Raw genomic sequence first — 25,162 nt, 5'->3', positions numbered from 1 at the left:
CCTTCCCCACATCTATAGGTCTCCGTACAGACTAGCTTAGGACTTTAGCAGGTCTGATCGCAGGATCAGGTTCCCTGTTACATCGTAGGGATTAAGCTGAGTTCTATCGTAGGGACAGATCTCCTCTCTTTCCTTAGCTCTGGTAGCAGAACATAACACCTGGGTGGTCAGGACCGCTGCACCTTATTTCTAGTTAGCGCAGTGGTTAGGTATCACACTCCTTTGGAAGTGCATTGAGGTGAAGGGTACATTGCTGGAAAAGGAAGAAAAAAAAAAAAAAAAACTCTTTAAATCTCTTAGTTTGCGAATGTGAACGAGCTGCGTGTGTCCAGAGCGTAAGTGTGAACGAAAGTAAGTGTGTGACTTGTTTTTCAGTGAAGAGGTATTTGGGAATCCTGCAGAAAATACCTGTGTGAATTGCGGTGAGTGCTGCATTGTGACCTGCTGAGTGCTTTTCTACCTGTTTAGATTTATTGGGCTTTTTAAAACCTATTTTCTCACTACAGTTTTAGTTTCTTAGTTTACTACCTGTGTATTTAAGGGTTAACTACATTGCACTAAAATCCTGAGGTGTAGATTTACTCACAAGGGGTTAATTAAGGGGAAGGGGTCATAATTAAGGGTTTATAAGGTGCAGCTGGTTGGACATCAAGTCCTTTGGAAGTGCATTGAGGTGAAGGGTACATTGCTGGAAAAGGAAGAGAAAAAAAAAAAAAACTCTTTAAATCTCTTAGTTTGCGAGTGTGAACGAGCTGCGTGTGTCCGGAGCGTAAGTGCGAACGAAAGTAAGTGTGTGACTTGTTTTTCAGTGACTTTGGATTCAGGGAGTTTGGAAGGGAGGACTTACGACTGAATTGCTGACTGTATTTCATTCTTTCTTTACTTTACTTTTTGCTTAATTAATCCACCTGACCTACTTATCTGATTCCCCCGTCCATACTTGATACTTAACTGATCCCCCGCCGATATCTAATTGATACACTTGCACATCCCTAATTGATCCCCGTCCATACACCTATATATAAATAATTGTGTTTTGTACTTGTATATATATATACTGACTGTATCCCCATATTTAGAATGACGTCCATTTTGGCCGGAGCCGTGCAGTGTACATCTTGTGCAATGTATGCATTCCGTGAGCAACCGCTCGAGGATCCATACTGCTGCGAGAGATGTGAGCATATCGTGCACTTGGAAGCCCAAATTCTGGATCTAAGTGCTCAGATAGCGGTACTGAGGAGCATCGACAACATGGAACGGAGTTTGCTGCTCACCAAGCAGACACTCAATGGGTCAATACTGGGGGTGGAGCATAGAGGGGAAGTGCAGGCTGAACAGGCAGGGAGCTGGATAACAGTTAGGAGGGATAGAGGGAAGAAGTATAGGAAGGCTGGTTCAGAACCGGCATTATTGGAGCACGACAGATCCTCTGACCGTCGGGGGAGTGTATGCTCCAGTAATGAGGGGGAGGGGGGAAGTGTAGGGCAGGCAAGACAGGTTCTGGTAGTGGGTGACTCTATTATTAGGGGGACAGACAGGGCAATCTGTCACAAAGACCGGGATCGCCGAACGGTGTGCTGCCTCCCTGGCGCTCGAGTCCGGCACATCGCGGATCGGGTTGACAGGTTACTGGGTGGGGCTGGCGAAGACCCAGCGGTCATGGTCCACATCGGCACCAATGACAAAGTCAGTGGTAGATGGAGGGTCCTTAAAAATGATTTCAGGGACCTAGGTAGGAAGCTTAGGGCAAGGACCTCCAAGGTAGTTTTCTCAGAAATACTACCAATCCCGCGAGCCACACAGGAGCGCCAATGGGAAGTTAGGGAGGTGAATAAGTGGCTAAAGAGTTGTTGCAAGGCAGAAGGGTTTGGGTTCATGGAGAACTGGGCCGACTTCGCGGTCGGCTACAGGCTCTACCGTAGGGACTGGCTGCACCTCAATGGGGAGGGTGCAGCGGTGCTGGGGAAGAAGATGGCTAATAGGTTGGAGGAGTTTTTAAACTAGAGACGGGGGGGGAAACCAAGGAAATAGGTGGGATGTGAGGCAAGCAAGGGGGAAGGGGAGAAGTGAATATAATAAGGGTGGAGAGGGGGGTGGGGATAGTACAGTTAGATCGTTAGAGAAGAGTAGGATGCTAAATAACCCCAAAGTTTTATCTTGCATGCTGACCAACGCAAGAAGCCTGACCAATAAGGCGGATGAGCTGCAGGCGCTTATATCGGAAGAGAGGTATGACATCGTAGGTATAACAGAGACTTGGCTAGACGATAGCTACGACTGGGCGGTAAATTTATTAGATTATAGTTTATTTAGAAGGGACCGGAAACAGGGGAAAGGCGGAGGAGTCTGCTTATATGTAAAGTCATGTCAAAAACCCAGACTAAGGGAAGATATAGGAGAGGGAGAAGAGGGGGTCGAGTCCACGTGGGTAGAGATAGAGGGAACTAAAAATAATAATAAAATATTACTGGGGGTCTGCTATAAGCCACCAAATATAACAGAGGAGAATGAGAATCTGCTATTAGGACAAATAGACAAAGTAGCAAAACATAATGAAGTGATTGTAATGGGGGATTTCAACTACCCGGATATTGACTGGGAAACAGAAACCTGTAGATCTCAGAAAGGAAAAAGGTTCTTGACAAATATTAAGGATAATTATCTCTCTCAACTAGTGCAGGAACCAACGAGAGGGAAGGCCGTGTTGGACTTAATATTGACTAATAGGCCTGAAAGAATAAGTGAGGTGCAGATAGGGGGGCACCTAGGTAATAGCGACCATAATATTATCGACTTCAAAATGCCCTTCAGTAGGGTTATCAATAAGGGAACAACAAAAACATTAAACTTTAGGAGGGCGAAGTTTGATCAGCTGATAGAAAACCTTCAACTTATTGACTGGGACAAAGTACTTAATCAAGGAAATACGAATAGTAAATGGGAAACCTTCAAAAGAATTCTGAATACTCAGTGCGAGAGGTATATACCGTATGGGAATAAAAGGGCCAGAAATAAGAGGAAACCAATATGGTTGAACAAGAACGTAAAAGGGGCGTTAAATAGCACAAAAGAGGCATTCAAGAGATTAAAACAGGAAAACAGTAAGGAGGCACTAATGTGTTACAAGGAAAAAACGAGAACCTGCAAAAAACAAATAAAAATAGCGAAGGAGGAAACAGAGAGACGTATTGCTAGGGAAAGTAGATCAAATCCCAAACTGTTCTTTACGTATATAAATAGTAAAAGGATTAAATCGGATAATATTGGACCGATAAAAAGTGATGAAGGCAAAATCATAGAGAAAGATGAGGATAAAGCTAATCTATTAAATAAATTTTTTTCGACAACTTTCACAAAGGAAAAAGAACTAACAGGCGAAATGAGAAGTGACAAGCTTAATCCTCCACTAAGTATGACAAATCTAACCCAAGCTGGGGTACAGAAACGCCTCAGTAACATTAAAATAACCAAATCACCAGGACCTGATGGCATACACCCACGGGTACTAAGGGAACTAAGTAATGTGATAGACAGACCATTATATCTTATATTTAAGGACTCTGTTGAGACTGGGTCTGTACCACTTGATTGGCGATAGGCGAATGTAGTGCCAATATTCAAAAAGGGAGCGAAAAGTGACGCCGGAAACTATCGGCCGGTGAGTCTGACGTCCGTTGTGGGCAAAATTTTTGAAAGCTTCATTAAAGAGGCAATTACGGAGCATCTTGATGCTAATAATCTTTTAATCCCGAACCAACATGGATTAATGAGGAATCGCTCCTGCCAAACAAACCTGATTGACTTCTACGAGGAGGTTAGCTCTCGAGTAGATCAGGGGGAACCAGTGGATGTCGTGTATCTCGACTTCTCAAAAGCGTTCGATAGCGTGCCACATAATAGGTTGGTATACAAAATGAGAATGATGGGGCTGGGGGAAAATGTCTGCAAGTGGGTAGCTAACTGGCTAAAGGATAGAAGGCAGAGGGTGGTTATAAATGGAATATACTCAGATTGGGTAAGCGTCACTAGTGGGGTACCACAGGGGTCTGTACTAGGCCCAATGTTATTTAATATCTTTATTAACGACATAGTCAACGGGATAAATAGTAAAATATCAATATTTGCAGATGACACAAAGTTATGTAAAACAATTAATACAAAAGAGGATAGTGAAGACCTACAGAGGGATTTGGATAAGCTGGGTAGGTGGAGCATTAAATGGCAAATGAGGTTTAACGAGGAGAAATGTAAGGTCATACATATGGGAAGGAAAAATGGAAGTCACCAGTACTCACTGAATGGGAAATCATTGGGGAATTCAGAGATGGAGAAGGACTTGGGCATCTTGATTGATAGCAAACTAAATTGGAGTGCCCAAAGTCAGGCGGCTGCTGTAAGGGCAAACAGGGTAATGGGATGTATCAGAAGAGGTATAGCTGCAAAGGATGAGAACATTGTTCTTCCACTGTACAAAGCACTGGTCAGACCACACTTGGAATACTGTGCTCAGTTATGGGCCCCAATATATAGAAAGGATATAAATGAGCTTGAAAAGGTGCAAAGGAGGGCAACAAAATTAATAAGGGGAATGGAGGGACTGCAATACCCAGAGAGGTTGGCAAAACTAGGACTATTCAGCCTGGAAAAGAGAAGGTTGAGGGAGGACATAATAAATGTGTACAAATATGTTAGGGGACAGTATAGAGATCTTGCCCGGGATTTGTTCAAAAGGAGGGATATTACGGTAACAAGAGGGCATTCACTAAGACTGGAAGAGAAAAGGTTTCAGCACCAGCATAGGAAGGGGTTCTTTACGGTAAGAGCAGTGAGAATATGGAATTCACTGAGTGAGGAGACGGTAATGTCGGATTCACTACACCAGTTCAAGCGGGGACTGGATGCATTTCTAGATACCAGGCAGATTTCAGCATATACTTAAAAATAGAATAAAATAGTAGGTTGATACAGGGATTTATTCTGACTGCTGGTTTCAGAGTCGGGAGGGAATTTTTCCTCAGGTGAAGATTGGCCAAATCATTTGGGGTTTTTGCCTCCTCTGGATCAACTTTAGCAATTACAGAACTAACAGGTCGAACTTGATGGACGCAAGTCTTTATTCGGCTTTACAAACTATGTTACTATGAACGCACGGTGCTTAGTATCGACGCAGCGGAAAATCCTATCAGTGGACGATGTGTTTAGGACCATACTCGGTGACCTGGTGAAGGTGCGTTCTCTGGAGTATGAGAGACTGGGTACATGGAGGGCCGCTCTCCTCTGGAGGGGCTTTTCTTTTAGTGTGCCCTAGTCTGGTCGTCTCCTCTCCTGGTGGGGGGCTGCTGCTGACACCATAGATTTTTGTTTTATTGATCAGTAGACAGTGATGTAGGGCTGCAGGCGCCGAACTTGGGCTTTGTCAGTTGTGGTTATTGTATTGTTTGTTTCTGTATATATTGTATATATGGGTTTGGGTGGAGGTGTTAGGTTGGGTGGAGGGAAAAGGGGGGAGGTGGGTTCATCTTGTGGGACACTGGTTATTTGGGTGAAAAACTGGCACTGCCTGATCTGTCCTATGGACGATGGACTGAGGCATGAGACGCAGGACCAGCTCTCAGATCAGTGCCGGGGAGGGACTGGTGGGCTCGAGTGTGGGGGGTTTTGTTTTGTCTTGTATATATTTGTATAGTTAGTATATATTTTATTTAAAAAAAAAAAAAGAAAAAAAAAGAATGTATATATTAGTTTGTATATAATTTGTCGGTTATTATTTATTATATTATTATTTGTTTGGTAACCAGACCAGATGTCATGGTGTAGGTAGTTATTATTGTGTATATATGTATAATATGTGTGTGAGGGGAGAGGGAGCGGCTGGACCAGTTCATTACATTGTTTATTTTCTGGTTATTAATTTTCTTATGTTTCTGTTATTATTATTGTTATGTTTTTCATTTTTATAATAAAAGATCTACAGGATGTAACTCAGAATCAGTAATGTAATGTATGTACACAGTGACTACACCAGCAGAATAGTGAGTGCAGCTCTGGAGTATAATACAGGAGGTAACTCAGGATCAGTAATGTAATGTATGTACACAGTGACTGCACCAGCAGAATAGTGAGTGCAGCTCTGGAGTATAATACAGGAGGTAACTCAGGATCAGTAATGTAATGTATGTACACAGTGACTGCACCAGCAGAATAGTGAGTGCAGCTCTGGAGTATAATACAGGATGTAACTCAGGATCAGTAATGTAATGTATGTACACAGTGACTGCACCAGCAGAATAGTGAGTGCAGCTCTGGAGTATAATACAGGAGGTAACTCAGGATCAGTAATGTATGTACACAGTGACTGCACCAGCAGAATAGTGAGTGCAGCTCTGGAGTATAATACAGGATGTAACTCAGGATCAGTAATGTAATGTATGTACACAGTGACTGCACCAGCAGAAAAGTGAGTGGAGCTCTGGAGTATAATACAGGATGTAACTCAGGATCAGTAATGTAATGTATGTACACAGTGACTGCACCAGCAGAATAGTGAGTGCAGCTCTGGAGTATAATACAGGATGTAACTCAGAATCATTAATGTAATGTATGTACACAGTGACTGCACCAGCAGCATACTGGGTGCAGCTCTGATCGGCTGCTAGTCAGTGTGGTGATTGCGGGTGTGGTGGCTGCAGATCCTGCTGTGAGCTCCTGATCTCTGAGAAACCAACACCTCTCCACCTGGGGACCTGCTCTCTCTCTTTCCCAGAGAGAGAGCGGGTTTCTGGGATGAGTGAAGGAGCCAAGTCCCAGGCTTCTGCTTCCCGAACCAGGCCGGCGGGGGGCAGAAGAAACCAGCAACCGGCCTGCACATCAGAGGACTCGGGGGTGAGACGCTGCACCAGGAGTCACAGCAATGTGGCTCCTACTCCCCCCGGGATTGTGGAGACCCCTAGAAGCCGCAAGGCTTCCAGCATGGAGGAAAAGCCTGACAGCGGCGTGCATGATGGCGCTCCTTCCGGAGGAAAGCTGCGTGCTCATGGAGGTGAGGCCGACCTCCCTGAGGGGGGTTGGGCGCTGCAGGGACCCCGGGAGTCTGTGTCCACCTATGCCTCCCGGGTCATGATCCACCTCCGTGAGTATGAAGATGCCAGTAAGCTCATCAGGAGGCTCCGGGAGGAGCTGCGCTGCACAAGCGCAAAAGCTGCGGGAGCCTCCAAACCAAGGAAGGCCAAGCTCCAGGCTGAAGTAAAGAGGCTGACCAGCGAGATTCACCTGCTGGAAATAAGGAAAGCCACCATCAGAGAGCAGAGTGGTCCATTCAAAGAAAAACTAATAAATGAAGACCGCTACAGAGAAATGGCTGATACCAGAGAGCAAAGGCAGATGGGGCTGCAGCCTGAGAGCCAGGTGGATGATGAGAGTGATGATGACCAGCAGGAAGCCCCACCTGGCAGCCTGCAAAGTCACCCGCAGGCCACGTGCAGCGAGCTCCCTGCAGGACAGGCGATAGTGACATCCGGTCGCAGTTTTGCTGGCTCTGGGGAGGACAGTGACAGCAGCAGCCAGGGAGGGGCGCTAATGGTGGAGATTAAGCTCCTGGAGTCCCCAGTGTGCCTCCAAAACTTCCATCTTGGTGACGATCTACCAGAAGAGGCACCTGGGGGCCACAAAAAGGCAAAGAAGACCAAGCCAAAACTGCAGGAAGCAGTAAGATACGTATATGCCCCCCTCCCTGTACCCCCTGAGTCGGCGGCAGGCTCAGCTCGCTGTATAAGCCCCGTTGCCCAGCCCAGCCCGGATTTTGCTGTGGATCCGGTGCAAAGGCGCGGGGAGATTACAGAGCGCGGTAGTGAGGCGCAGAGCTCCATCTCTGCTTGTAGTAGTGGGGACGCAGCAGGAGGTGCATCAGCCGAGAGGCTGGACAGTGAGGGCGGCCCGGCGGCGGGCGTTCCGTCAGGCCACGATGCTGTGGTGTGCTCCTCAGTGGGAGGGGGGAGCAGCCCGGTGTCGGGGGCAGCTCCGGTAGCCTCGGCACCTCTGAATGCTGTTGCCGCTGATCACTTAGTTGAGAAGCGGCGGCAGTGTGAGGGGGCTGTCGGGGCTGAGTGTTCCGGTCCTCCCACCAAAGTGCTATTTTGTGTTGGCGTCGCTGGTCCGCAAGATCCTGATGCTAAAGATCAGCGGCGCCTAACAGCAGCTAAAGATCAGCGGCACATTATACCGAATGCCAAACAGCGGAAATTACCGACCAATGATGTGGAGGGCACACATAAGACCGGGGGTGAGGTCGCCTCCAGTTCTATGGAGGTGACTGAGCCCCTTGTGCCTGATGCGGAGGTCAAAATGTCATCCACCATTGTTACTGGTCCAGCAGGAATGAATGTAGTGGTGGGGGTGAATGAGGCTAATTCATTGTCTAGTGGTGTGGTTGCTGGTTTGGTGGAGGGTGAGATGGAGGTGGGTAATGGTGATGCTGTTGGGGCTGATGTGGTCACTGGTCCGGTTGCCCCCCCGGGGGTGGCAACACCTGTCCAGAGTTATGCCAGTGTCACCTCCGGGGCAAATAGGGCATCCTCCTCGTCTCCGGGCTTTGGGGATGGCATGTTGCAACGGCGCCTTCTGGAGGCTCTAAAGAAGGGGGAGAGATCACTAATGGTAGAGGGTCGAGAGGTTGATCTATCCTTCTGGATAGAGAGGCATGGCCTCGGGGCTTTCCGAGAGCAAAAAGGGGGGGATACAGTGTGGTCTCTCCCAACAGCCGGGCCAGGCAGTGTGCGTAGGAATGTGGTCCGTCTTCGGTGGAGGGGCAGTGATGCATGTCCTCCAAGGTATAAAGTTGTGGAGCTCCTGCTGAGGATGGGCTTCAAGGCGATTGACATCTACGCCTTGATACATCCCTATTCCACGCCTGAGTTTGATGTCAGCTTTGTTCGGCCGTAGGGGCTTGAGCTCTTCTGGGCGAATTATGAGTTGGCAAAAAATGAGCCCGGCTGGCGAGACTTTGCCGTTCAGGCAGTGTCTCGCCAAAACCAGATCAAGAAAGTGACCGTGATGACTCGTAACGAGTCGCTTTCTTGCTATGACATCATGACGTGGCTTGGTCGGTATGGAGAGGTGGTGGAGATGCCAAAGAAAAACCGCGACGAGTTTGGTATCTGGTCAGGGGCCTGGACATTTATGGTAAAACTTAAGCGTTCAGGTGGTACGGTTGCCCACATTCCATCGTCTGCCTTCCTGGGTAGGGATCGTATCCTGGTCTTCTACCAGGGGCAACCGAAGCTCTGTCACAGGTGCGGCGACCCCACACACTTCAGTGCAAACTGCACAGTGCAGAAATGCGCGTTGTGTGGGGGTGTCGGCCATCTTGCCGCCTCTTGTGTGGAGATTAGGTGCCACCTGTGTGGTGAGTTAGGCCACCCATTCAGCCGTTGTCCTCGCTCCTTTGCTAATGCAGTCGAGACCCCGGTGGGAGAAAGCCATGAGGCCGATTCTGCTGGGGAGGGAACTAGCAGGGGTGGGGGAGCTGAGGGGCCAGGGAAGAAAAGCAATAAAAAGACGCCTGCCCAGCTGAGGCGTCTAGACAAGCGCAGACAGGAGAGGGAGCGGGGCGAGCCCCAGACTACCGGGGCAGCCCCTGTCCTGGATGCCAGTCTTGCTGCTGAGGCCCCGAGGGATTATGAGTTGGATGAGGAGGTCAGGAGGATCCACAGGCAGGAAACTGCCTCTGCCTCAGAATCCTCCCATTATGAAAGTATGGATGAGGATAATAAGCGGTGGCTAGAGAACAAGCGTAAGCTCGGCACCAAAAAGAAGAAAAAGAACGGAAATAAAACATCTTCTCCCGCTCTGACCAAGGTACCTAAGGAAGGTAAAACCGACTCCCCTCTGGTTGGTCTTTCTAACCGGTTCCAAGCCCTTGATAACATATCTTCCTCTGAGGAGGAGGCTGAGGGTGAGGTTCCGGCTTCAGCGGAGCTTACATGGGGCGCCGAGTCTCCTTCTCTTGGGGATGCAAGGTCCTTGGGGGGAGGGACTGGCCCAGAGTCCGGAGACGAGGACGAGAAAAGAAGGAAAAATGCTGAAATGGACACCTCTATGTCATTAAAGAGGGGGAAGGATTCCTCCTCTGAGGCAGAGGATAAGGGGAGTGGGAAGAGGAAAGCCGTCTAACTTAATCACCAATGATGGCGATACCCACTCCGTTGACGCTGGCGTCCATTAATGTTGCCAGCAATAAGTCAAATATGGCTAGATTTGCGGCCTTTGATTTTCTCAGCCGGGTTGAAGCTGACATTTTCTTTTTGCAAGAGACCAGGCTGCCAAATATGGGAGAGGTGTTTATAGCTAAGAGGGAGTGGTGACTCGGGTCCTCCTATTGGTCTCTTGCGGCCGAGCCGTATAGCGGAGTGGCGGTCCTTTTTACCGCACCGGTAGAATGCCGACGGGTTATTGAGTTAGAAATGGGGAGGTGCCTGATATTAGATGTCCTCATGAAGGGACAAGAGCTCCGGCTCATTAACATCTATGGTCCCCAATCTTAGTGGGACCGGAAGTGTCTCTTTACGAGGATCAAGCCCTACCTTTTTACGAGTCGGCAGGTCGTCTTTGGAGGGGACTTCAACACTGTCACGAGGCCCCGGGATAGAGGAGGTTCCAGAGACAAGCTGACTTATGATAGCGTCGCCCTTAATAGTATAGCTAGTGAGGCTCGCCTGGTGGATGTCCACATCCGGCACACCCCAGGCCACGAGGGGTTCACCTATCATAGAGGTAACTGTAGGTCCAGGATAGACAGGTTTTATTTAAAGGAGGAAGCCGTTTCTTCAGCAGTATCTGTTATTGAGGTGGAGTTCTCCGATCACTGTATGATTTTGTTTTCCCTGAATGTTACAGAGACCCCCCGGATGGGAAGAGGCTTTTGGAGGCTCAATTCGTCTCTCTTGGAAGAAGCGGAGATAAGACAGTCCTTTGAGGATTTTCTTCAGAGCCAGGTACCCTTACTGGATCTTTGTAGTAGTAAGTCAGAGTGGTGGGAGATGTTTAAGAAAAGGGTGGCGAGATTCTTCCGCCAGCTCTCGAGCCTCAGGAGCCTGGACAGGTACTGCCTGTATCAGGGCCTGAGGAGGAAACTCGAGCATCTTGTCTCAACTGGAGGTAGCCGCGACGAGATCTCCAGAGTGAAATCTTTGCTAATGAGGTGTCAGTATGATAGACACGCATCTTTGGTTTTTGAGAGGGATTACGGCAAGTACCGCTCGCCCGACCCTTACAGAAACTGCAAGATGTCAGTGAATAGTAAAGTTGTTACAGGACTGGTTGACACTGCGGGGTCCCTGAAAAGATCCAGATGAGGGATCCTGGAGGTCGTCAGATCCTTCTACTCGCACCTCTTGGGGAAGAGGGATCTGGATTGGGATGAGATGTCGGCTTTTCTGGCTGAAGCCGTCCCCGAACCAGGGGTAGACCCCTCTCTTGGCGTTTTGACCGAGATGATCAGGGAAGAGGAAGTTAAGTTGGCGATTGAAGGGCTTGCCCTAAAGAAATCTCCCGGTCCAGATGGCTTAACATCTGAATTCTATAAGACCTTTAAGGACGCCTTGGTTCCCCTCTTGACTGAGGTATTCAATGAGTGTCTTTCCTCGGGCACTCTGCCAAAGTCAATGAGGAGGTCTGCCCTGATCATCTTGTCAAAGGGTAAGGACCCATCTTGCATTGAGAATTGGCGTCCCATAGCGCTTCTCAATGCAGACAGGAAGGTTTTGGCAAAGGTGCTGTTTAATCGGCTGGTGAAACTTGCACCCCAGCTCCTTTCGGGGGCCCAGCATTGCTGTGTTCCGGACCGCAGTACAATTAGTGCTGTACTCTGTGTCCGAGAGGCAGTGGAGCAGGGTAGGGCTGGTCACTGGAAGGGGTACATGCTGTCATTGGACCAGGTAAAAGCGTTTGATTGGGTTAATCATGAGTACCTCTGGTCTGTCCTTCTGAGGTATGGCCTGCCGGGGGGGTTCGTTGATTGGCTTAAGACCTTGTACGCTGGGGCAGAGAGTTTCCCGCTTGTGAACGGTTGGATTGGCAGCTCTTTTGAGGTTGGGTGTGGTGTTCGCCAGGGTTGTCCCTTGAGCCCGCTACTGTACGTGTTTGCGATTGACCCACCTCTTAGGAGGGTGGAGCGTGGACCGTTGGCTGGGATCTGGATGGACCGGGCAGCACCGGAAGCTACTCTGAGAGTGGTGGCGTATGCCGATGACGTCACCGTTTTTGTTTCCTCTGATGGGGAGGCAGAATGGCTGATGTCAGAGGTAAATCGCTACTCGGAGGCATCCGGGTCTAAGATCAACCGGGATAAGTGTGAGAGTCTCTGGCTGGGAGGAGGAGATCCTGGTTTTGATCTCCCGGTCACCCTTCCAGAACCCAAAGTCTCTGCAAAAGTTCTTGGCATCGAATTTGGCCAGGGGGATTACCCCAAACAAAATTGGGACAGCAGGCTAGAGATCGCCACTCAGAAGGTGAACCAATGGGGGTATGGTCAACCCTGTGGTATTACTTGTGAATACCTTCATTAAGATCAATATTGCAGACCTCTGGAAAGAGAGGGCTCCTCCGTGGGTATTCTCCTGTAAGGGATGGTTTCAGCCTTTCTTCCAGGAATGGGAGACAGGAGGGCAAGTGAACGATCTCCGCACACCGCATGGACATCTCCCGGCTTACGCTACCATGGTTCTGAAGGTAATTCGCCAGTGGGGTCTGGGAATGTGGGAGGTGAGGACTCTGCCAAGGAAGCTCCTTGACAAAAGGGTTCTGTTGACCCATTTTGAGAGGCCTCTGGCGCTCAGAGATTGCCCAAGTCGGGATCTTGGGGTGGGTCTGCATCTTTTGAATTCTATCAGGATCCCCTCGAAGATTTGGGACTTGGCTTGGCGCTGCTTCCATGGGAAACTGTTTGTGAGGGACAATCTGAAGTGTAGGAGCTCTGAGGACAGGAACTGTCCTCGGGAGCATTGTGGTACCATGCTTGAAAGCATGGACCACTTCCTGCTTCGTTGTCCCTTTAACACAGAGGTGTACAACAGGGTGGGCGCCTCCATTGGCTGGCCCTGGCTGGCCGGTCTCTCTTATGCGGAATGGGCCTATGGACCGCTGCACCTTATTTCTAGTTAGCGCAGTGGTTAGGTATCACACGTGGAACGCACGGTGCTTAGTATCGACGCAGCGGAAAATCCTCCCAGTGGACGATGTGTTTAGGACCATACTCGGTGACCTGGTGAAGGTGCGCTCTCTGGAGTATGAGAGACTGGGTACACGGAGGGCCGCTCTCCTCTGGAGGGGCTTTTCTTTTAGTGTGCCCTAGTCTGGTCGTCTCCTCTCCTGGTGGGGGGCTGCTGCTGACACCATAGATTTTTGTTTTATTGATCAGTAGACAGTGATGTAGGGCTGCAGGCACCGAACTTGGGCTTTGTCAGTTGTGGTTATTGTATTGTTTGTTTCTGTATATATTGTATATATGGGTTTGGGTGGAGGTGTTAGGTTGGGTGGAGGGAAAAGGGGGGAGGTGGGTTCATCTTGTGGGACACTGGTTATTTGGGTGAAAAACTGGCACTGCCTGATCTCTCCTATGGACGTTGGACATGGACTGAGGCATGAGGCGCAGGACCAGCTCTCAGGTCAGTGCCGGGGAGGGACTGGTGGGCTCGAGTGTGGGGGGTTTTGTTTTGTCTTGTATATATTTGTACAGTTAGTATTTATTTTATTTAAAAAAAAAAAAGAAAAAAAAAGAATGTATATATTAGTTTGTATATAATTTGTCGGTTATTATTTATTATATTATTATTTGTTTGGTAACCGGACCAGATGTCACAGTGTAGATAGTTATTATTGTGTATATATGTATAATATGTGTGTGAGGAGAGGGAGCGGCTGGACCAGCAGAATAGTGATTTCAGCTCTGGGGTATAATACAGGATGTAACTCAGGATCAGTAATGTAATGTATGTACACAGTGACTGCACCAGCAGAATAGTGAGTGCAGCTCTGGAGTATAATACAGGATGTAACTCAGGATCAGTAATGTAATGTATGTACACAGTGACTGCAGCAGCAGAATAGTGAGTGCAGCTCTGGAGTATAATACAGGATGTAACTCAGGATCAGTAATGTAATGTATGTACACAGTGACTGCACCAGCAGAATAGTGAGTGCAGCTCTGGAGTATAATACAGGAGGTAACTCAGGATCAGTAATTTAATGTATGTACACAGTGACTGCACCAGCAGAATAGTGATTTCTGCTCTAGGGTATAATACAGGATGTAGCTCAGGATCAGTAATGTAATGTATGTACACAGTGACTGTACCAGCAGAATAGTGAGCACAGCTCTGGAGTATAATACAGGATGTAACTCAGGATCAGTAATGTAATGTATGTACACAATGACTGCACCAGCAGAATAGTGAGTGCAGCTCTGGAGTATAATACAGGAGGTAACTCAGGATCAGTAATGTAATGTATGTACACAGTGACTGCACCAGCAGAATAGTGAGCACAGCTCTGGAGTATAATACAGGATGTAACTCAGGATCAGTAATGTAATGTATGTACACAGTGACTGCACCAGCAGAATAGTGAGCACAGCTCTGGAGTATAATACAGGATGTAACTCAGGATCAGTAATGTAATGTATGTACACAGTGACTGCACCAGCAGAATAGTGAGTGCAGCTCTGGAGTATAATACAGGATGTAACTCAGGATCAGTAATGTAATGTATGTACACAGCGACTGCACCAGCAGAATAGTGAGTGCAGCTCTGGAGTATAATACAGGAGGTAACTCAGGATCAGTAATGTAATGTATGTACACAGTGACTGCACCAGCAGAATAGTGAGTGCAGCTCTGGAGTATAATACAGGATGTAACTCAGGATCAGTAATGTAATGTATGTACACAGTGACTGCACCAGCAGAATAGTGAGTGCAGCTCTGGAGTATAATACAGGAGGTAACTCAGGATCAGTAATGTAATGTATGTACACAGTGACTGCACCAGCAGAATAGTGAGTGCAGCTCTGGAGTATAATACAGGATGTAACTCAGGATCAGTAATGTAATGTATGTACACAGTGACTGCACCAGCAGAATAGTGAGCGCAGCTCTGGGGTATAATACAGGATGTAACTCAGGATCAGTAATGTAATGTATGTACACAGTGACTGCACCAGCAGAATAGTGAGTGCAGCTCTGGAGTATAATACAGGAGGTAACTCAGAATCAGTAATGTAATGTATGTACACAGTGACTGCACCAGCAGAATAGTGAGTGCAGCTCTGGAGTATAATACAGGAGGTAACTCAGGATCAGTAATGTAATGTATGTACACAGTGACTGCACCAGCAGAATAGTGAGTGCAGCTCTGGAGTATAATACAGGATGTAACTCAGGATCAGTAATGTAATGTATGTACACAGTGACTGCACCAGCAGAATAGTGAGTGCAGCTCTGGAGTATAATACAGGAGGTAACTCAGGATCAGTAATGTATGTACACAGTGACTGCACCAGCAGAATAGTGAGTGCAGCTCTGGAGTATAATACAGGATGTAACTCAGGATCAGTAATGTAATGTATGTACACAGTGACTGCACCAGCAGAAAAGTGAGTGGAGCTCTGGAGTATAATACAGGATGTAACTCAGGATCAGTAATGTAATGTATGTACACAGTGACTGCACCAGCAGAATAGTGAGTGCAGCTCTGGAGTATAATACAGGATGTAACTCAGAATCATTAATGTAATGTATGTACACAGTGACTGCACCAGCAGCATACTGGGTGCAGCTCTGATCGGCTGCTAGTCAGTGTGGTGATTGCGGGTGTGGTGGCTGCAGATCCTGCTGTGAGCTCCTGATCTCTGAGAAACCAACACCTCTCCACCTGGGGACCTGCTCTCTCTCTTTCCCAGAGAGAGAGAGCGGGTTTCTGGGATGAGTGAAGGAGCCAAGTCCCAGGCTTCTGCTTCCCGAACCAGGCCGGCGGGGGGCAGAAGAAACCAGCAACCGGCCTGCACATCAGAGGACTCGGGGGTGAGACGCTGCACCAGGAGTCACAGCAATGTGGCTCCTACTCCCCCCGGGATTGTGGAGACCCCTAGAAGCCGCAAGGCTTCCAGCATGGAGGAAAAGCCTGACAGCGGCGTGCATGATGGCGCTCCTTCCGGAGGAAAGCTGCGTGCTCATGGAGGTGAGGCCGACCTCCCTGAGGGGGGTTGGGCGCTGCAGGGACCCCGGGAGTCTGTGTCCACCTATGCCTCCCGGGTCATGATCCACCTCCGTGAGTATGAAGATGCCAGTAAGCTCATCAGGAGGCTCCGGGAGGAGCTGCGCTGCACAAGCGCAAAAGCTGCGGGAGCCTCCAAACCAAGGAAGGCCAAGCTCCAGGCTGAAGTAAAGAGGCTGACCAGCGAGATTCACCTGCTGGAAATAAGGAAAGCCACCATCAGAGAGCAGAGTGGTCCATTCAAAGAAAAACTAATAAATGAAGACCGCTACAGAGAAATGGCTGATACCAGAGAGCAAAGGCAGATGGGGCTGCAGCCTGAGAGCCAGGTGGATGATGAGAGTGATGATGACCAGCAGGAAGCCCCACCTGGCAGCCTGCAAAGTCACCCGCAGGCCACGTGCAGCGAGCTCCCTGCAGGACAGGCGATAGTGACATCCGGTCGCAGTTTTGCTGGCTCTGGGGAGGACAGTGACAGCAGCAGCCAGGGAGGGGCGCTAATGGTGGAGATTAAGCTCCTGGAGTCCCCAGTGTGCCTCCAAAACTTCCATCTTGGTGACGATCTACCAGAAGAGGCACCTGGGGGCCACAAAAAGGCAAAGAAGACCAAGCCAAAACTGCAGGAAGCAGTAAGATACGTATATGCCCCCCTCCCTGTACCCCCTGAGTCGGCGGCAGGCTCAGCTCGCTGTATAAGCCCCGTTGCCCAGCCCAGCCCGGATTTTGCTGTGGATCCGGTGCAAAGGCGCGGGGAGATTACAGAGCACGGTAGTGAGGCGCAGAGCTCCATCTCTGCTTGTAGTAGTGGGGACGCAGCAGGAGGTGCATCAGCCGAGAGGCTGGACAGTGAGGGCGGCCCGGCGGCGGGCGTTCCGTCAGGCCACGATGCTGTGGTGTGCTCCTCAGTGGGAGGGGGGAGCAGCCCGGTGTCGGGGGCAGCTCCGGTAGCCTCGGCACCTCTGAATGCTGTTGCCGCTGATCACTTAGTTGAGAAGCGGCGGCAGTGTGAGGGGGCTGTCGGGGCTGAGTGTTCCGGTCCTCCCACCAAAGTGCTATTTTGTGTTGGCGTCGCTGGTCCGCAAGATCCTGATGCTAAAGATCAGCGGCGCCTAACAGCAGCTAAAGATCAGCGGCACATTATACCGAATGCCAAACAGCGGAAATTACCGACCAATGATGTGGAGGGCACACATAAGACCGGGGGTGAGGTCGCCTCCAGTTCTATGGAGGTGACTGAGCCCCTTGTGCCTGATGCGGAGGTCAAAATGTCATCCACCATTGTTACTGGTCCAGCAGGAATGAATGTGGTGGTGGGGGTGAATGAGGCTAATTCATTGTCTAGTGGTGTGGTTGCTGGTTTGGTGGAGGGTGAGATGGAGGTGGGTAATGGTGATGCTGTTGGGGCTGATGTGGTCACTGGTCCGGTTGCCCCCCCGGGGGTGGCAACACCTGTCCAGAGTTATGCCAGTGTCACCTCCGGGGCAAATAGGGCATCCTCCTCGTCTCCGGGCTTTGGGGATGGCATGTTGCAACGGCGCCTTCTGGAGGCTCTAAAGAAGGGGGAGAGATCACTAATGGTAGAGGGTCGAGAGGTTGATCTATCCTTCTGGATAGAGAGGCATGGCCTCGGGGCTTTCCGAGAGCAAAAAGGGGGGGATACAGTGTGGTCTCTCCCAACAGCCGGGCCAGGCAGTGTGCGTAGGAATGTGGTCCGTCTTCGGTGGAGGGGCAGTGATGCATGTCCTCCAAGGTATAAAGTTGTGGAGCTCCTGCTGAGGATGGGCTTCAAGGCGATTGACATCTACGCCTTGATACATCCCTATTCCACGCCTGAGTTTGATGTCAGCTTTGTTCGGCCGTAGGGGCTTGAGCTCTTCTGGGCGAATTATGAGTTGGCAAAAAATGAGCCCGGCTGGCGAGACTTTGCCGTTCAGGCAGTGTCTCGCCAAAACCAGATCAAGAAAGTGACCGTGATGACTCGTAACGAGTCGCTTTCTTGCTATGACATCATGACGTGGCTTGGTCGGTATGGAGAGGTGGTGGAGATGCCAAAGAAAAACCGCGACGAGTTTGGTATCTGGTCAGGGGCCTGGACATTTATGGTAAAACTTAAGCGTTCAGGTGGTACGGTTGCCCACATTCCATCGTCTGCCTTTCTGGGTAGGGATCGTATCCTGGTCTTCTACCAGGGGCAACCGAAGCTCTGTCACAGGTGCGGCGACCCCACACACTTCAGTGCAAACTGCACAGTGCAGAAATGCGCGTTGTGTGGGGGTGTCGGCCATCTTGCCGCCTCTTGTGTGGAGATTAGGTGCCACCTGTGTGGTGAGTTAGGCCACCCATTCAGCCGTTGTCCTCGCTCCTTTGCTAATGCAGTCGAGACCCCGGTGGGAGAAAGCCATGAGGCCGATTCTGCTGGGGAGGGAACTAGCAGGGGTGGGGGAGCTGAGGGGCCAGGGAAGAAAAGCAATAAAAAGATGCCTGCCCAGCTGAGGCGTCTAGACAAGCGCAGACAGGAGAGGGAGCGGGGCGAGCCCCAGACTACCGGGGCAGCCCCTGTCCTGGATGCCAGTCTTGCTGCTGAGGCCCCGAGGGATTATGAGTTGGATGAGGAGGTCAGGAGGATCCACAGGGAGGAAACTGCCTCTGCCTCAGAATCCTCCCATTATGAAAGTATGGATGAGGATAATAAGCGGTGGCTAGAGAACAAGCGTAAGCTCGGCACCAAAAAGAAGAAAAAGAACGGAAATAAAACATCTTCTCCCGCTCTGACCAAGGTACCTAAGGAAGGTAAAACTGACTCCCCTCTGGTTGGTCTTTCTAACCGGTTCCAAGCCCTTGATAACATATCTTCCTCTGAGGAGGAGGCTGAGGGTGAGGTTCCGGCTTCAGCGGAGCTTACATGGGGCGCCGAGTCTCCTTCTCCTGGGGATGCAAGGTCCTTGGGGGGAGGGACTGGCCCAGAGTCCGGAGACGAGGACGAGAAAAGAAGGAAAAATGCTGAAATGGACACCTCTATGTCATTAAAGAGGGGGAAGGATTCCTCCTCTGAGGCAGAGGATAAGGGGAGTGGGAAGAGGAAAGCCGTCTAACTTAATCACCAATGATGGCGATACCCACTCCGTTGACGCTGGCGTCCATTAATGTTGCCAGCAATAAGTCAAATATGGCTAGATTTGCGGCCTTTGATTTTCTCAGCCGGGTTGAAGCTGACATTTTCTTTTTGCAAGAGACCAGGCTGCCAAATATGGGAGAGGTGTTTATAGCTATGAGGGAGTGGTGACTCGGGTCCTCCTATTGGTCTCTTGCGGCCGAGCCGTATAGCGGAGTGGCGGTCCTTTTTACCGCACCGGTAGAATGCCGACGGGTTATTGAGTTAGAAATGGGGAGGTGCCTGATATTAGATGTCCTCATGAAGGGACAAGAGCTCCGGCTCATTAACATCTATGGTCCCCAATCTTAGTGGGACCGGAAGTGTCTCTTTACGAGGATCAAGCCCTACCTTTTTACGAGTCGGCAGGTCGTCTTTGGAGGGGACTTCAACACTGTCACGAGGCCCCGGGATAGAGGAGGTTCCAGAGACAAGCTGACTTATGATAGCGTCGCCCTTAATAGTATAGCTAGTGAGGCTCGCCTGGTGGATGTCCACATCCGGCACACCCCAGGCCACGAGGGGTTCACCTATCATAGAGGTAACTGTAGGTCCAGGATAGACAGGTTTTATTTAAAGGAGGAAGCCGTTTCTTCAGCAGTATCTGTTATTGAGGTGGAGTTCTCCGATCACTGTATGATTTTGTTTTCCCTGAATGTTACAGAGACCCCCCGGATGGGAAGAGGCTTTTGGAGGCTCAATTCGTCTCTCTTGGAAGAAGCGGAGATAAGACAGTCCTTTGAGGATTTTCTTCAGAGCCAGGTACCCTTACTGGATCTTTGTAGTAGTAAGTCAGAGTGGTGGGAGATGTTTAAGAAAAGGGTGGCGAGATTCTTCCGCCAGCTCTCGAGCCTCAGGAGCCTGGACAGGTACTGCCTGTATCAGGGCCTGAGGAGGAAACTCGAGCATCTTGTCTCAACTGGAGGTAGCCGCGACGAGATCTCCAGAGTGAAATCTTTGCTAATGAGGTGTCAGTATGATAGACACGCATCTTTGGTTTTTGAGAGGGATTACGGCAAGTACCGCTCGCCCGACCCTTACAGAAACTGCAAGATGTCAGTGAATAGTAAAGTTGTTACAGGACTGGTTGACACTGCGGGGTCCCTGAAAAGATCCAGATGAGGGATCCTGGAGGTCGTCAGATCCTTCTACTCGCACCTCTTGGGGAAGAGGGATCTGGATTGGGATGAGATGTCGGCTTTTCTGGCTGAAGCCGTCCCCGAACCAGGGGTAGACCCCTCTCTTGGCGTTTTGACCGAGATGATCAGGGAAGAGGAAGTTAAGTTGGCGATTGAAGGGCTTGCCCTAAAGAAATCTCCCGGTCCAGATGGCTTAACATCTGAATTCTATAAGACCTTTAAGGACGCCTTGGTTCCCCTCTTGACTGAGGTATTCAATGAGTGTCTTTCCTCGGGCACTCTGCCAAAGTCAATGAGGAGGTCTGCCCTGATCATCTTGTCAAAGGGTAAGGACCCATCTTGCATTGAGAATTGGCGTCCCATAGCGCTTCTCAATGCAGACAGGAAGGTTTTGGCAAAGGTGCTGTTTAATCGGCTGGTGAAACTTGCACCCCAGCTCCTTTCGGGGGCCCAGCATTGCTGTGTTCCGGACCGCAGTACAATTAGTGCTGTACTCTGTGTCCGAGAGGCAGTGGAGCAGGGTAGGGCTGGTCACTGGAAGGGGTACATGCTGTCATTGGACCAGGTAAAAGCGTTTGATTGGGTTAATCATGAGTACCTCTGGTCTGTCCTTCTGAGGTATGGCCTGCCGGGGGGGTTCGTTGATTGGCTTAAGACCTTGTACGCTGGGGCAGAGAGTTTCCCGCTTGTGAACGGTTGGATTGGCAGCTCTTTTGAGGTTGGGTGTGGTGTTCGCCAGGGTTGTCCCTTGAGCCCGCTACTGTACGTGTTTGCGATTGACCCACCTCTTAGGAGGGTGGAGCGTGGACCGTTGGCTGGGATCTGGATGGACCGGGCAGCACCGGAAGCTACTCTGAGAGTGGTGGCGTATGCCGATGACGTCACCGTTTTTGTTTCCTCTGATGGGGAGGCAGAATGGCTGATGTCAGAGGTAAATCGCTACTCGGAGGCATCCGGGTCTAAGATCAACCGGGATAAGTGTGAGAGTCTCTGGCTGGGAGGAGGAGATCCTGGTTTTGATCTCCCGGTCACCCTTCCAGAACCCAAAGTCTCTGCAAAAGTTCTTGGCATCGAATTTGGCCAGGGGGATTACCCCAAACAAAATTGGGACAGCAGGCTAGAGATCGCCACTCAGAAGGTGAACCAATGGGGGTATGGTCAACCCTGTGGTATTACTTGTGAATACCTTCATTAAGATCAATATTGCAGACCTCTGGAAAGAGAGGGCTCCTCCGTGGGTATTCTCCTGTAAGGGATGGTTTCAGCCTTTCTTCCAGGAATGGGAGACAGGAGGGCAAGTGAACGATCTCCGCACACCGCATGGACATCTCCCGGCTTACGCTACCATGGTTCTGAAGGTAATTCGCCAGTGGGGTCTGGGAATGTGGGAGGTGAGGACTCTGCCAAGGAAGCTCCTTGACAAAAGGGTTCTGTTGACCCATTTTCAGAGGCCTCTGGCGCTCAGAGATTGCCCAAGTCGGGATCTTGGGGTGGGTCTGCATCTTTTGAATTCTATCAGGATCCCCTCGAAGATTTGGGACTTGGCTTGGCGCTGCTTCCATGGGAAACTGTTTGTGAGGGACAATCTGAAGTGTAGGAGCTCTGAGGACAGGAACTGTCCTCGGGAGCATTGTGGTACCATGCTTGAAAGCATGGACCACTTCCTGCTTCGTTGTCCCTTTAACACAGAGGTGTACAACAGGGTGGGCGCCTCCATTGGCTGGCCCTGGCTGGCCGGTCTCTCTTATGCGGAATGGGCCTATGGAGCATTCGGGGACCTGGGTGGTCGGGACCGCTGCACCTTATTTCTAGTTAGCGCAGTGGTTAGGTATCACACGTGGAACGCACGGTGCTTAGTATCGACGCAGCGGAAAATCCTCCCAGTGGACGATGTGTTTAGGACCATACTCGGTGACCTGGTGAAGGTGCGCTCTCTGGAGTATGAGAGACTGGGTACACGGAGGGCCGCTCTCCTCTGGAGGGGCTTTTCTTTTAGTGTGCCCTAGTCTGGTCGTCTCCTCTCCTGGTGGGGGGCTGCTGCTGACACCATAGATTTTTGTTTTATTGATCAGTAGACAGTGATGTAGGGCTGCAGGCGCCGAACTTGGGCTTTGTCAGTTGTGGTTATTGTATTGTTTGTTTCTGTATATATTGTATATATGGGTTTGGGTGGAGGTGTTAGGTTGGGTGGAGGGAAAAGGGGGGAGGTGGGTTCATCTTGTGGGACACTGGTTATTTGGGTGAAAAACTGGCACTGCCTGATCTCTCCTATGGACGTTGGACATGGACTGAGGCATGAGACGCAGGACCAGCTCTCAGGTCAGTGCCGGGGAGGGACTGGTGGGCTCGAGTGTGGGGGGTTTTGTTTTGTCTTGTATATATTTGTACAGTTAGTATTTATTTTATTTAAAAAAAAAAAAGAAAAAAAAAAAATGTATATATTAGTTTGTATATAATTTGTCGGTTATTATTTATTATATTATTATTTGTTTGGTAACCGGACCAGATGTCACAGTGTAGATAGTTATTATTGTGTATATATGTATAATATGTGTGTGAGGAGAGGGAGCGGCTGGACCAGCAGAATAGTGATTTCAGCTCTGGAGTATAATACAGGATGTAACTCAGGATCAGTAATGTAATGTATGTACACAGTGACTGCACCAGCAGAATAATGAGTGCAGCTCTGGAGGATAATACAGGATGTAACTCAGGATCAGTAATGTAATGTATGTACACAGTGACTGCACCAGCAGAATAGTGAGCGCAGCTCTGGGGTATAATACAGGATGTAACTCAGGATCAGTAATGTAATGTATGTACACAGTGACTGCACCAGCAGAATAGTGAGTGCAGCTCTGTAGTATAATACAGGATGTAGCTCAGGATCAGTAATGTAATGCATGTACACAGTGACTGCACCAGCAGAATAGTGAGTGCAGCTCTGGAGTATAATACAGGATGTAACTCAGGATCACTAATGTAATGTATGTACACAGTGACTGCACCAGCAGAATAGTGAGTGCAGCTCTGGAGTATAATACAGGATGTAACTCAGGTTCAGTAATGTAATGTATGTACACAGTGACTGCACCAGCAGAATAGTGAGTGCAGCTCTGGAGTATAATACAGGAGGTAACTCAGGATCAGTAATGTAATGTATGTACACAGTGACTGCATCAGCAGAATAGTGAGTGCAGCTCTGGAGTATAATACAGTATGTAACTCAGGATCAGTAATGTAATGTATGTACACAGTGACTGCACAAGCAGAATATTGAGTGCAGCTTTGGAGTATAATACAGGATGTAACTCAGGATCAGTAATGTAATGTATGTACACAGTGACTGCACCAGCAGAATAGTGAGTGCAGCTCTGGAGTATAATACAGGATGTAGCTCAGGATCAGTAATGTAATGTATGCACACAGTGACTGCACCAGCAGAATAGTGAGTGCAGCTCTGGAGTATAATACAGGAGGTAACTCAGGATCAGTAATGTAATGTATGTACACAGTGACTGCACCAGCAGAATAGTGAGTGCAGCTCTGGAGTATAATACAAGAGGTAACTCAGGATCAGTAATGTAATGTATGTACACAGTGACTGCACCAGCAGAATAGTGAGTGCAGCTCTGGAGTATAATACAGGAGGTAACTCAGGATCAGTAATGTAATGTATGTACACAGTGACTGCACCAGCAGAATAGTGAGTGCAGCTCTGGAGTATAATACAGGATGTAACTCAGGATCAGTAATGTAATGTATGTACACAGTGACTGCACCAGCAGAATAGTGAGTGCAGCTCTGGAGTATAATACAGGATGTAACTCAGGTTCAGTAATGTAATGTATGTACACAGTGACTGCACCAGCAGAATAGTGAGTGCCGCTCTGGAGTATAATACAGGATGTAACTCAGGATCAGTAATGTAATGTATGTACACAGTGACTGCACCAGCAGAATAGTGAGTGCAGCTCTGGAGTATAATACAGGAGGTAACTCAGGATGAGTAATGTAATGTATGTACACAGTGACTGCACCAGCAGAATAGTGAGTGCAGCTCTGGAGTATAATACAGTATGTAACTCAGGATCAGTAATGTAATGTATGTACACAGTGACTGCACCAGCAGAGTAGTGAGTGCAGCTCTGGAGTATAATACAGGATGTAGCTCAGGATCAGTAATGTAATGTATGCACACAGTGACTGCACCAGCAGAATAGTGAGTGCAGCTCTGGAGTATAATACAGGAGGTAACTCAGGATCAGTAATGTAATGTATGTACACAGTGACTGCACCAGCAGAATAGTGAGTGCAGCTCTGGAGTATAATACAGGAGGTAACTCAGGATCAGTAATGTAATGTATGTACACAGTGACTGCACCAGCAGAATAGTGAGTGCAGCTCTGGAGTATAATACAGGAGGTAACTCAGGATCAGTAATGTAATGTATGTACACAGTGACTGCACCAGCAGAATAGTGAGTGCAGCTCTGTAGTATAATACAGGATGTAACTCAGGATCAGTAATGTAATGTATGTACACAGTGACTGCACCAGCAGAATAGTGAGTGCAGCTCTGGAGTATAATACAGGATGTAGCTCAGG

The sequence above is a fragment of the Phyllobates terribilis genome, unplaced genomic scaffold (genome assembly GCF_046119375.1).
Source record: "Phyllobates terribilis strain yellow unplaced genomic scaffold, ASM4611937v1 Scaffold_7__3_contigs__length_470593459, whole genome shotgun sequence".
NCBI classification, from domain to species: domain Eukaryota; kingdom Metazoa; phylum Chordata; class Amphibia; order Anura; family Dendrobatidae; genus Phyllobates; species Phyllobates terribilis.
Note: the sequence above shows the minus strand (reverse complement) of the source record.